The sequence below is a fragment of the Carassius carassius genome, chromosome 2 (assembly GCF_963082965.1).
Source record: "Carassius carassius chromosome 2, fCarCar2.1, whole genome shotgun sequence".
Taxonomy (NCBI): domain Eukaryota; kingdom Metazoa; phylum Chordata; class Actinopteri; order Cypriniformes; family Cyprinidae; genus Carassius; species Carassius carassius.
The window spans coordinates 39854820-39868685 of NC_081756.1; the positions used below are offsets into that span (position 1 = coordinate 39854820).

General features: G+C 32.1%; 6 non-coding genes across 6 annotated transcripts; all 6 read left to right on the plus strand.

Annotated features, from left to right (window-relative positions):
- Positions 1 to 1031: 1031 nt before the first annotated feature.
- LOC132112408 (5S ribosomal RNA) lies at positions 1032 to 1150 on the plus strand. Its single transcript, XR_009424945.1, has one exon. It is a non-coding gene; the product is annotated as a 5S ribosomal RNA (ribosomal RNA).
- Positions 1151 to 3302: 2152 nt separating this feature from the next.
- On the plus strand, positions 3303 to 3421 carry LOC132112358 (5S ribosomal RNA). The gene has a single exon (XR_009424929.1). It is a non-coding gene; the product is annotated as a 5S ribosomal RNA (ribosomal RNA).
- Positions 3422 to 5577: 2156 nt separating this feature from the next.
- LOC132112612 (5S ribosomal RNA) lies at positions 5578 to 5696 on the plus strand. The gene has a single exon (XR_009424998.1). It is a non-coding gene; the product is annotated as a 5S ribosomal RNA (ribosomal RNA).
- A 2155-nt stretch (positions 5697 to 7851) lies between these two features.
- On the plus strand, positions 7852 to 7970 carry LOC132112614 (5S ribosomal RNA). The gene has a single exon (XR_009425001.1). It is a non-coding gene; the product is annotated as a 5S ribosomal RNA (ribosomal RNA).
- A 2156-nt stretch (positions 7971 to 10126) lies between these two features.
- Positions 10127 to 10245, plus strand: LOC132112619 (5S ribosomal RNA). Its single transcript, XR_009425002.1, has one exon. It is a non-coding gene; the product is annotated as a 5S ribosomal RNA (ribosomal RNA).
- A 2161-nt stretch (positions 10246 to 12406) lies between these two features.
- LOC132112363 (5S ribosomal RNA) lies at positions 12407 to 12525 on the plus strand. Its single transcript, XR_009424930.1, has one exon. It is a non-coding gene; the product is annotated as a 5S ribosomal RNA (ribosomal RNA).
- The last annotated feature ends 1341 nt before the right edge of the window (positions 12526 to 13866 follow it).

Here is a 13866-nt window from a genome sequence, read left to right on the forward strand (position 1 = left end):
TTATTTTATTTTATTTTAATTGGTTTGGTTTTACTTTAACCAGATGACATTTCTGATTTTAAATTTCAAAAATAGGCCCCCATTGACTTCCAAGTGACTCAACGCAATATTGATTGTATTTATTGATATTCATTTTATTAATTCATTTCAACATTTTTTTTTTATTTTATTTAAGTTAACCAGGTTTGAAATATCTGTTTTAAAATCACCAAATTCACCCCAAATTACATTCATTTTAAAGTGCCTAACCGCAATATTTGTTTACTTTTATTTTTTAGTTTTTATTTGGTTCGGTTTGTTTTTATTTGAACCAGATGACATTTCTGATGATAAAGTTAAAATTAAAAAATAAAAATAAAAATCATTAAACTCGTCAGCAAATATTGTTTCATTGTAGGAAAATATAGGCATGCCCTTTCTGTTTTAAAATCACTACATTCACCCCAAATTACCTGCACTCAAAGTGCATCACCCCAATGTTTTATTTTATTTTATTTCATTTTAATTGGTTTGGTTTTATTTTAACCTTATGACATTTCTGATTTTAAATTTAAAAAATAGGCCCCCATTTACTTCCACTCAAAGTGCCTCAACGCAATATTGATTGTATTTATTTATATGAATTTTATTAATTCATTTAAACATTTTGTTTTAATTGAATGTAACCAGGTTAGAAATTTCCCGTTTTTAAATCAACAAAATCACCCCAAATTACATTCAGTTTAAAGTAAGCCAATATTTGTTTACTTTTATTTAATTCAATTTTAACCAGAAGACATTTGTGATTTTAAAGTTGAGAAACAGGCCCCCATTACTTCCACACAAAGTGCGTCACCGCGACATTGATTTTTGTGAATGTATTTATGTATTAAAATGCATATTTTTTATTGTTACTTATTTCTTTCCCTTAATTTAATTCATATCTAAAAAAGAGAGAAGACTTTTCCACTTTTTTAAATGGAAAAGGGTCTGTTTCTCTTTCGCCAGCCTGTGTGTCTTCTTTAAATAGCTCGCTCTTGACTGTTGTACTCGCTTACGGCCATACCACCCTGAGCACGCCCGATCTCGTCCGATCTCGGAAGCTAAGCAAGGTCGGGCCTGGTTAGTACTTGGATGGGAGACCGCCTGGGAATACCAGGCGCTGTAAGCTTTTGCTTTTCCTTCAGCTAACACGCTTGTCCAAGGCTCAGCTTTCATTCTAGTTCCTTTACACTTTTAAACGGATTTGCTGCTGCTTCTTTTTTCTGTGTTTTCGCTTTCTCTGTGCCCTCTTTCTGCTTGCGTTGTGACAAAGGACAGCTCAGCCTCGTCATTCTTCATTTCTCCTGCAGGAGGCGATAGACAGGCCTTTTCTCTGTCTCTACTACAAACTCTTGAGCGCCGCGTGCTCTTTTGGAAATGACACTCCTCTCTTCAGCTTGAGACGGAGCTTCCCAAATTTGATTGTCATCCGAGCCCCTTAGTGGTAAACTACACAGGAGATGTACCCTCTTAGATTTAAAGTTAATTTTTCAATAACTTAACAAAAAACACATTCTCATGTTCATTTTTCACTGATGTTGGTGTGTGATCAAATGATTTGCAAGTAAACAAATGAGACATTTCAGCTATTTTGGTACTTTTTCAGTACTTGGAACAGGACAAGAGTTTTTTATCATCTCAAAAAAAAAAAAAATCATTAAACTCATCAGCAAATATTGTTTCATTGTAGGAAAATATAGGCATGCCCTTTCTGTTTTAAAATCACTACATTCACCCCAAATTACCTGCACTCAAAGTGCATCACCACAGTGTTTTATTTTATTTTAATTGGTTTGGTTTTATTTTAACCTTATGACATTTCTGATTTTACATTTCGAAAATAGGCCCCCATTGACTTCCACTCAAAGTGACTCAACGCAATATTGATTGTATTTATTGATATTAATTTTATTAATTCATTTAAACATTTTGTTTTAATTTAATTTAAGTTAACCAGGTTTGAAATTTCTGTTTTTAAATCACCAAATTCACCCCAAATTACATTCAATTTGAAGTGCCTAACCGCAGTATTTGTTTACTTTTATTTTTTATTTGGTTCGGTTTGGTTTTATTTGAACCAGATGACATTTCTGATGATAAAGTTAAAATAAAAAAATAAAAAAATTCATTAAACTCGTCAGCAAATATTGTTTCATTGTAGGAAAATATAGGCATGCCCTTTCTGTTTTAAAATCACTAAATTCAACCCAAATTACCTGCACTCAAAGTGCATCACCACAATATTTTATTTTATTTTATTTTATTTTAATTGGTTTGGTTTTACTTTAACCAGATGACATTTCTGATTTTAAATTTCAAAAATAGGCCCCCATTGACTTCCAAGTGACTCAACGCAATATTGATTGTATTTATTGATATTCATTTTATTAATTCATTTCAACATTTTTTTTTTATTTTATTTAAGTTAACCAGGTTTGAAATATCTGTTTTAAAATCACCAAATTCACCCCAAATTACATTCATTTTAAAGTGCCTAACCGCAATATTTGTTTACTTTTATTTTTTAGTTTTTATTTGGTTCGGTTTGTTTTTATTTGAACCAGATGACATTTCTGATGATAAAGTTAAAATTAAAAAATAAAAATAAAAATCATTAAACTCGTCAGCAAATATTGTTTCATTGTAGGAAAATATAGGCATGCCCTTTCTGTTTTAAAGTCACTACATTCACCCCAAATTACCTGCACTCAAAGTGCATCACCCCAATGTTTTATTTTATTTTATTTCATTTTAATTGGTTTGGTTTTATTTTAACCTTATGACATTTCTGATTTTAAATTTAAAAAATAGGCCCCCATTTACTTCCACTCAAAGTGCCTCAACGCAATATTGATTGTATTTATTGATATTCATTTTATTAATTCATTTAAACATTTTGTTTTAATTGAATTTAACCAGGTTAGAAATTTCCCGTTTTTAAATCAACAAAATCACCCCAAATTACATTCAGTTTAAAGTAAGCCAATATTTGTTTACTTTTATTTAATTCAATTTTAACCAGAAGACATTTGTGATTTTAAAGTTGAGAAACAGGCCCCCATTACTTCCACACAAAGTGCGTCACCGCGACATTGATTTTTGTGAATGTATTTATGTATTAAAATGCATATTTTTTACTGTTACTTATTTCTTTCCCTTAATTTAATTCATATCTAAAAAAGAGAGAAGACTTTTCCACTTTTTTGAGTGGAAAAGGGTCTGTTTCTCTTTCGCCAGCCTGTGTGTCTTCTTTAAATAGCTCGCTCTTGACTGTTGTACTCGCTTACGGCTATACCACCCTGAGCACGCCCGATCTCGTCCGATCTCGGAAGCTAAGCAGGGTCGGGCCTGGTTAGTACTTGGATGGGAGACCGCCTGGGAATACCAGGTGCTGTAAGCTTTTGCTTTTCCTTCAGCTAACACGCTTGTCCAAGGCTCAGCTTTCATTCTAGTTCCTTTACACTTTTAAACGGATTTGCTGCTGCTTCTTTTTTCTGTGTTTTCGCTTTCTCTGTGCCCTCTTTCTGCTTGCGGTGTGACAAAGGACAGCTCAGCCTCGTCATTCTTCATTTCTCCTGCAGGAGGCGATAGACAGGCCTTTTCTCTGTCTCTACTACAAACTCTTGAGCGCCGCGTGCTCTTTTGGAAATGACACTCCTCTCTTCAGCTTGAGACGGAGCTTCCCAAATTTGATTGTCATCCGAGCCCCTTAGTGGTAAACTACACAGGAGATGTACCCTCTTAGATTTAAAGTTAATTTTTCAATAACTTAACAAAAAACACATTCTCATGTTCATTTTTCACTGATGTTGGTGTGTGATCAAATGATTTGCAAGTAAACAAATGAGACATTTCAGCTATTTTGGTACTTTTTCAGTACTTGGAACAGGACAAGAGTTTTTTATCATCTCAAAAAAAAAAAAAATCATTAAACTCATCAGCAAATATTGTTTCATTGTAGGAAAATATAGGCATGCCCTTTCTGTTTTAAAATCACTACATTCACCCCAAATTACCTGCACTCAAAGTGCATCACCACAGTGTTTTATTTTATTTTATTTTATTTTAATTGGTTTGGTTTTATTTTAACCTTATGACATTTCTGATTTTACATTTCGAAAATAGGCCCCCATTGACTTCCACTCAAAGTGACTCAACGCAATATTGATTGTATTTATTGATATTAATTTTATTAATTCATTTAAACATTTTGTTTTAATTTAATTTAAGTTAACCAGGTTTGAAATTTCTGTTTTTAAATCACCAAATTCACCCCAAATTACATTCAATTTGAAGTGCCTAACCGCAGTATTTGTTTACTTTTATTTTTTATTTGGTTCGGTTTGGTTTTATTTGAACCAGATGACATTTCTGATGATAAAGTTAAAATAAAAAAATAAAAAAATTCATTAAACTCGTCAGCAAATATTGTTTCATTGTAGGAAAATATAGGCATGCCCTTTCTGTTTTAAAATCACTAAATTCAACCCAAATTACCTGCACTCAAAGTGCATCACCACAATATTTTATTTTATTTTATTTTATTTTAATTGGTTTGGTTTTACTTTAACCAGATGACATTTCTGATTTTAAATTTCAAAAATAGGCCCCCATTGACTTCCAAGTGACTCAACGCAATATTGATTGTATTTATTGATATTCATTTTATTAATTCATTTCAACATTTTTTTTTAATTTTATTTAAGTTAACCAGGTTTGAAATATCTGTTTTAAAATCACCAAATTCACCCCAAATTACATTCATTTTAAAGTGCCTAACCGCAATATTTGTTTACTTTTATTTTTTAGTTTTTATTTGGTTCGGTTTGTTTTTATTTGAACCAGATGACATTTCTGATGATAAAGTTAAAATTAAAAAATAAAAATCATTAAACTCGTCAGCAAATATTGTTTCATTGTAGGAAAATATAGGCATGCCCTTTCTGTTTTAAAATCACTACATTCACCCCAAATTACCTGCACTCAAAGTGCATCACCCCAATGTTTTATTTTATTTTATTTCATTTTAATTGGTTTGGTTTTATTTTAACCTTATGACATTTCTGATTTTAAATTTAAAAAATAGGCCCCCATTTACTTCCACTCAAAGTGCCTCAACGCAATATTGATTGTATTTATTGATATGAATTTTATTAATTCATTTAAACATTTTGTTTTAATTGAATTTAACCAGGTTAGAAATTTCCCGTTTTTTAATCAACAAAATCACCCCAAATTACATTCAGTTTAAAGTAAGCCAATATTTGTTTACTTTTATTTAATTCAATTTTAACCAGAAGACATTTGTGATTTTAAAGTTGAGAAACAGGCCCCGATTACTTCCACACAAAGTGCGTCACCGCGACATTGATTTTTGTGAATGTATTTATTTATTAAAATGCATATTTTTTATTGTTACTTATTTCTTTCCCTTAATTTAATTCATATCTAAAAAAGAGAGAAGACTTTTCCACTTTTTTGAGTGGAAAAGGGTCTGTTTCTCTTTCGCCAGCCTGTGTGTCTTCTTTAAATAGCTCGCTCTTGACTGTTGTACTCGCTTACGGCCATACCACCCTGAGCACGCCCGATCTCGTCCGATCTCGGAAGCTAAGCAGGGTCGGGCCTGGTTAGTACTTGGATGGGAGACCGCCTGGGAATACCAGGTGCTGTAAGCTTTTGCTTTTCCTTCAGCTAACACGCCTGTCCAAGGCTCAGCTTTCATTCTAGTTCCTTTACACTTTTAAACGGATTTGCTGCTGCTTCTTTTTTCTGTGTTTTCGCTTTCTCTGTGCCCTCTTTCTGCTTGCGGTGTGACAAAGGACAGCTCAGCCTCGTCATTCTTCATTTCTCCTGCAGGAGGCGATAGACAGGCCTTTTCTCTGTCTCTACTACAAACTCTTGAGCGCCGCGTGCTCTTTTGGAAATGACACTCCTCTCTTCAGCTTGAGACGGAGCTTCCCAAATTTGATTGTCATCCGAGCCCCTTAGTGGTAAACTACACAGGAGATGTACCCTCTTAGATTTAAAGTTAATTTTTCAATAACTTAACAAAAAACACATTCTCATGTTCATTTTTCACTGATGTTGGTGTGTGATCAAATGATTTGCAAGTAAACAAATGAGACATTTCAGCTATTTTGGTACTTTTTCAGTACTTGGAACAGGACAAGAGTTTTTTATCATCTCAAAAAAAAAAAAATCATTAAACTCATCAGCAAATATTGTTTCATTGTAGGAAAATATAGGCATGCCCTTTCTGTTTTAAAATCACTACATTCACCCCAAATTACCTGCACTCAAAGTGCATCACCACAGTGTTTTATTTTATTTTATTTTATTTTAATTGGTTTGGTTTTATTTTAACCTTATGACATTTCTGATTTTACATTTCGAAAATAGGCCCCCATTGACTTCCACTCAAAGTGACTCAACGCAATATTGATTGTATTTATTGATATTAATTTTATTAATTCATTTAAACATTTTGTTTTAATTTAATTTAAGTTAACCAGGTTTGAAATTTCTGTTTTTAAATCACCAAATTCACCCCAAATTACATTCAATTTGAAGTGCCTAACCGCAGTATTTGTTTACTTTTATTTTTTATTTGGTTCGGTTTGGTTTTATTTGAACCAGATGACATTTCTGATGATAAAGTTAAAATAAAAAAATAAAAAAATTCATTAAACTCGTCAGCAAATATTGTTTCATTGTAGGAAAATATAGGCATGCCCTTTCTGTTTTAAAATCACTAAATTCAACCCAAATTACCTGCACTCAAAGTGCATCACCACAATATTTTATTTTATTTTATTTTATTTTAATTGGTTTGGTTTTACTTTAACCAGATGACATTTCTGATTTTAAATTTCAAAAATAGGCCCCCATTGACTTCCAAGTGACTCAACGCAATATTGATTGTATTTATTGATATTCATTTTATTAATTCATTTCAACATTTTTTTTTTATTTTATTTAAGTTAACCAGGTTTGAAATATCTGTTTTAAAATCACCAAATTCACCCCAAATTACATTCATTTTAAAGTGCCTAACCGCAATATTTGTTTACTTTTATTTTTTAGTTTTTATTTGGTTCGGTTTGTTTTTATTTGAACCAGATGACATTTCTGATGATAAAGTTAAAATTAAAAAATAAAAATCATTAAACTCGTCAGCAAATATTGTTTCATTGTAGGAAAATATAGGCATGCCCTTTCTGTTTTAAAATCACTACATTCACCCCAAATTACCTGCACTCAAAGTGCATCACCCCAATGTTTTATTTTATTTTATTTCATTTTAATTGGTTTGGTTTTATTTTAACCTTATGACATTTCTGATTTTAAATTTAAAAAATAGGCCCCCATTTACTTCCACTCAAAGTGCCTCAACGCAATATTGATTGTATTTATTGATATGAATTTTATTAATTCATTTAAACATTTTGTTTTAATTGAATTTAACCAGGTTAGAAATTTCCCGTTTTTTAATCAACAAAATCACCCCAAATTACATTCAGTTTAAAGTAAGCCAATATTTGTTTACTTTTATTTAATTCAATTTTAACCAGAAGACATTTGTGATTTTAAAGTTGAGAAACAGGCCCCGATTACTTCCACACAAAGTGCGTCACCGCGACATTGATTTTTGTGAATGTATTTATTTATTAAAATGCATATTTTTTATTGTTACTTATTTCTTTCCCTTAATTTAATTCATATCTAAAAAAGAGAGAAGACTTTTCCACTTTTTTGAGTGGAAAAGGGTCTGTTTCTCTTTCGCCAGCCTGTGTGTCTTCTTTAAATAGCTCGCTCTTGACTGTTGTACTCGCTTACGGCCATACCACCCTGAGCACGCCCGATCTCGTCCGATCTCGGAAGCTAAGCAGGGTCGGGCCTGGTTAGTACTTGGATGGGAGACCGCCTGGGAATACCAGGTGCTGTAAGCTTTTGCTTTTCCTTCAGCTAACACGCCTGTCCAAGGCTCAGCTTTCATTCTAGTTCCTTTACACTTTTAAACGGATTTGCTGCTGCTTCTTTTTTCTGTGTTTTCGCTTTCTCTGTGCCCTCTTTCTGCTTGCGGTGTGACAAAGGACAGCTCAGCCTCGTCATTCTTCATTTCTCCTGCAGGAGGCGATAGACAGGCCTTTTCTCTGTCTCTACTACAAACTCTTGAGCGCCGCGTGCTCTTTTGGAAATGACACTCCTCTCTTCAGCTTGAGACGGAGCTTCCCAAATTTGATTGTCATCCGAGCCCCTTAGTGGTAAACTACACAGGAGATGTACCCTCTTAGATTTAAAGTTAATTTTTCAATAACTTAACAAAAAACACATTCTCATGTTCATTTTTCACTGATGTTGGTGTGTGATCAAATGATTTGCAAGTAAACAAATGAGACATTTCAGCTATTTTGGTACTTTTTCAGTACTTGGAACAGGACAAGAGTTTTTTATCATCTCAAAAAAAAAAAAAATCATTAAACTCATCAGCAAATATTGTTTCATTGTAGGAAAATATAGGCATGCCCTTTCTGTTTTAAAATCACTACATTCACCCCAAATTACCTGCACTCAAAGTGCATCACCACAGTGTTTTATTTTATTTTATTTTATTTTAATTGGTTTGGTTTTATTTTAACCTTATGACATTTCTGATTTTACATTTCGAAAATAGGCCCCCATTGACTTCCACTCAAAGTGACTCAACGCAATATTGATTGTATTTATTGATATTAATTTTATTAATTCATTTAAACATTTTGTTTTAATTTAATTTAAGTTAACCAGGTTTGAAATTTCTGTTTTTAAATCACCAAATTCACCCCAAATTACATTCAATTTGAAGTGCCTAACCGCAGTATTTGTTTACTTTTATTTTTTATTTGGTTCGGTTTGGTTTTATTTGAACCAGATGACATTTCTGATGATAAAGTTAAAATAAAAAAATAAAAAAATTCATTAAACTCGTCAGCAAATATTGTTTCATTGTAGGAAAATATAGGCATGCCCTTTCTGTTTTAAAATCACTAAATTCAACCCAAATTACCTGCACTCAAAGTGCATCACCACAATATTTTATTTTATTTTATTTTATTTTAATTGGTTTGGTTTTACTTTAACCAGATGACATTTCTGATTTTAAATTTCAAAAATAGGCCCCCATTGACTTCCAAGTGACTCAACGCAATATTGATTGTATTTATTGATATTCATTTTATTAATTCATTTCAACATTTTTTTTTAATTTTATTTAAGTTAACCAGGTTTGAAATATCTGTTTTAAAATCACCAAATTCACCCCAAATTACATTCATTTTAAAGTGCCTAACCGCAATATTTGTTTACTTTTATTTTTTAGTTTTTATTTGGTTCGGTTTGTTTTTATTTGAACCAGATGACATTTCTGATGATAAAGTTAAAATTAAAAAATAAAAATCATTAAACTCGTCAGCAAATATTGTTTCATTGTAGGAAAATATAGGCATGCCCTTTCTGTTTTAAAATCACTACATTCACCCCAAATTACCTGCACTCAAAGTGCATCACCCCAATGTTTTATTTTATTTTATTTCATTTTAATTGGTTTGGTTTTATTTTAACCTTATGACATTTCTGATTTTAAATTTAAAAAATAGGCCCCCATTTACTTCCACTCAAAGTGCCTCAACGCAATATTGATTGTATTTATTGATATGAATTTTATTAATTCATTTAAACATTTTGTTTTAATTGAATTTAACCAGGTTAGAAATTTCCCGTTTTTTAATCAACAAAATCACCCCAAATTACATTCAGTTTAAAGTAAGCCAATATTTGTTTACTTTTATTTAATTCAATTTTAACCAGAAGACATTTGTGATTTTAAAGTTGAGAAACAGGCCCCGATTACTTCCACACAAAGTGCGTCACCGCGACATTGATTTTTGTGAATGTATTTATTTATTAAAATGCATATTTTTTATTGTTACTTATTTCTTTCCCTTAATTTAATTCATATCTAAAAAAGAGAGAAGACTTTTCCACTTTTTTGAGTGGAAAAGGGTCTGTTTCTCTTTCGCCAGCCTGTGTGTCTTCTTTAAATAGCTCGCTCTTGACTGTTGTACTCGCTTACGGCCATACCACCCTGAGCACGCCCGATCTCGTCCGATCTCGGAAGCTAAGCAGGGTCGGGCCTGGTTAGTACTTGGATGGGAGACCGCCTGGGAATACCAGGTGCTGTAAGCTTTTGCTTTTCCTTCAGCTAACACGCCTGTCCAAGGCTCAGCTTTCATTCTAGTTCCTTTACACTTTTAAACGGATTTGCTGCTGCTTCTTTTTTCTGTGTTTTCGCTTTCTCTGTGCCCTCTTTCTGCTTGCGGTGTGACAAAGGACAGCTCAGCCTCGTCATTCTTCATTTCTCCTGCAGGAGGCGATAGACAGGCCTTTTCTCTGTCTCTACTACAAACTCTTGAGCGCCGCGTGCTCTTTTGGAAATGACACTCCTCTCTTCAGCTTGAGACGGAGCTTCCCAAATTTGATTGTCATCCGAGCCCCTTAGTGGTAAACTACACAGGAGATGTACCCTCTTAGATTTAAAGTTAATTTTTCAATAACTTAACAAAAAACACATTCTCATGTTCATTTTTCACTGATGTTGGTGTGTGATCAAATGATTTGCAAGTAAACAAATGAGACATTTCAGCTATTTTGGTACTTTTTCAGTACTTGGAACAGGACAAGAGTTTTTTATCATCTCAAAAAAAAAAAAATCATTAAACTCATCAGCAAATATTGTTTCATTGTAGGAAAATATAGGCATGCCCTTTCTGTTTTAAAATCACTACATTCACCCCAAATTACCTGCACTCAAAGTGCATCACCACAGTGTTTTATTTTATTTTATTTTATTTTAATTGGTTTGGTTTTATTTTAACCTTATGACATTTCTGATTTTACATTTCGAAAATAGGCCCCCATTGACTTCCACTCAAAGTGACTCAACGCAATATTGATTGTATTTATTGATATTAATTTTATTAATTCATTTAAACATTTTGTTTTAATTTAATTTAAGTTAACCAGGTTTGAAATTTCTGTTTTTAAATCACCAAATTCACCCCAAATTACATTCAATTTGAAGTGCCTAACCGCAGTATTTGTTTACTTTTATTTTTTATTTGGTTCGGTTTGGTTTTATTTGAACCAGATGACATTTCTGATGATAAAGTTAAAATAAAAAAATAAAAAAATTCATTAAACTCGTCAGCAAATATTGTTTCATTGTAGGAAAATATAGGCATGCCCTTTCTGTTTTAAAATCACTAAATTCAACCCAAATTACCTGCACTCAAAGTGCATCACCACAATATTTTATTTTATTTTATTTTATTTTAATTGGTTTGGTTTTACTTTAACCAGATGACATTTCTGATTTTAAATTTCAAAAATAGGCCCCCATTGACTTCCAAGTGACTCAACGCAATATTGATTGTATTTATTGATATTCATTTTATTAATTCATTTCAACATTTTTTTTTTATTTTATTTAAGTTAACCAGGTTTGAAATATCTGTTTTAAAATCACCAAATTCACCCCAAATTACATTCATTTTAAAGTGCCTAACCGCAATATTTGTTTACTTTTATTTTTTAGTTTTTATTTGGTTCGGTTTGTTTTTATTTGAACCAGATGACATTTCTGATGATAAAGTTAAAATTAAAAAATAAAAATAAAAATCATTAAACTCGTCAGCAAATATTGTTTCATTGTAGGAAAATATAGGCATGCCCTTTCTGTTTTAAAGTCACTACATTCACCCCAAATTACCTGCACTCAAAGTGCATCACCCCAATGTTTTATTTTATTTTATTTCATTTTAATTGGTTTGGTTTTATTTTAACCTTATGACATTTCTGATTTTAAATTTAAAAAATAGGCCCCCATTTACTTCCACTCAAAGTGCCTCAACGCAATATTGATTGTATTTATTGATATTCATTTTATTAATTCATTTAAACATTTTGTTTTAATTGAATTTAACCAGGTTAGAAATTTCCCGTTTTTAAATCAACAAAATCACCCCAAATTACATTCAGTTTAAAGTAAGCCAATATTTGTTTACTTTTATTTAATTCAATTTTAACCAGAAGACATTTGTGATTTTAAAGTTGAGAAACAGGCCCCCATTACTTCCACACAAAGTGCGTCACCGCGACATTGATTTTTGTGAATGTATTTATGTATTAAAATGCATATTTTTTACTGTTACTTATTTCTTTCCCTTAATTTAATTCATATCTAAAAAAGAGAGAAGACTTTTCCACTTTTTTGAGTGGAAAAGGGTCTGTTTCTCTTTCGCCAGCCTGTGTGTCTTCTTTAAATAGCTCGCTCTTGACTGTTGTACTCGCTTACGGCTATACCACCCTGAGCACGCCCGATCTCGTCCGATCTCGGAAGCTAAGCAGGGTCGGGCCTGGTTAGTACTTGGATGGGAGACCGCCTGGGAATACCAGGTGCTGTAAGCTTTTGCTTTTCCTTCAGCTAACACGCTTGTCCAAGGCTCAGCTTTCATTCTAGTTCCTTTACACTTTTAAACGGATTTGCTGCTGCTTCTTTTTTCTGTGTTTTCGCTTTCTCTGTGCCCTCTTTCTGCTTGCGGTGTGACAAAGGACAGCTCAGCCTCGTCATTCTTCATTTCTCCTGCAGGAGGCGATAGACAGGCCTTTTCTCTGTCTCTACTACAAACTCTTGAGCGCCGCGTGCTCTTTTGGAAATGACACTCCTCTCTTCAGCTTGAGACGGAGCTTCCCAAATTTGATTGTCATCCGAGCCCCTTAGTGGTAAACTACACAGGAGATGTACCCTCTTAGATTTAAAGTTAATTTTTCAATAACTTAACAAAAAACACATTCTCATGTTCATTTTTCACTGATGTTGGTGTGTGATCAAATGATTTGCAAGTAAACAAATGAGACATTTCAGCTATTTTGGTACTTTTTCAGTACTTGGAACAGGACAAGAGTTTTTTATCATCTCAAAAAAAAAAAAAATCATTAAACTCATCAGCAAATATTGTTTCATTGTAGGAAAATATAGGCATGCCCTTTCTGTTTTAAAATCACTACATTCACCCCAAATTACCTGCACTCAAAGTGCATCACCACAGTGTTTTATTTTATTTTATTTTATTTTAATTGGTTTGGTTTTATTTTAACCTTATGACATTTCTGATTTTACATTTCGAAAATAGGCCCCCATTGACTTCCACTCAAAGTGACTCAACGCAATATTGATTGTATTTATTGATATTAATTTTATTAATTCATTTAAACATTTTGTTTTAATTTAATTTAAGTTAACCAGGTTTGAAATTTCTGTTTTTAAATCACCAAATTCACCCCAAATTACATTCAATTTGAAGTGCCTAACCGCAGTATTTGTTTACTTTTATTTTTTATTTGGTTCGGTTTGGTTTTATTTGAACCAGATGACATTTCTGATGATAAAGTTAAAATAAAAAAATAAAAAAATTCATTAAACTCGTCAGCAAATATTGTTTCATTGTAGGAAAATATAGGCATGCCCTTTCTGTTTTAAAATCACTAAATTCAACCCAAATTACCTGCACTCAAAGTGCATCACCACAATATTTTATTTTATTTTATTTTATTTTAATTGGTTTGGTTTTACTTTAACCAGATGACATTTCTGATTTTAAATTTCAAAAATAGGCCCCCATTGACTTCCAAGTGACTCAACGCAATATTGATTGTATTTATTGATATTCATTTTATTAATTCATTTCAACATTTTTTTTTAATTTTATTTAAGTTAACCAGGTTTGAAATATCTGTTTTAAAATCACC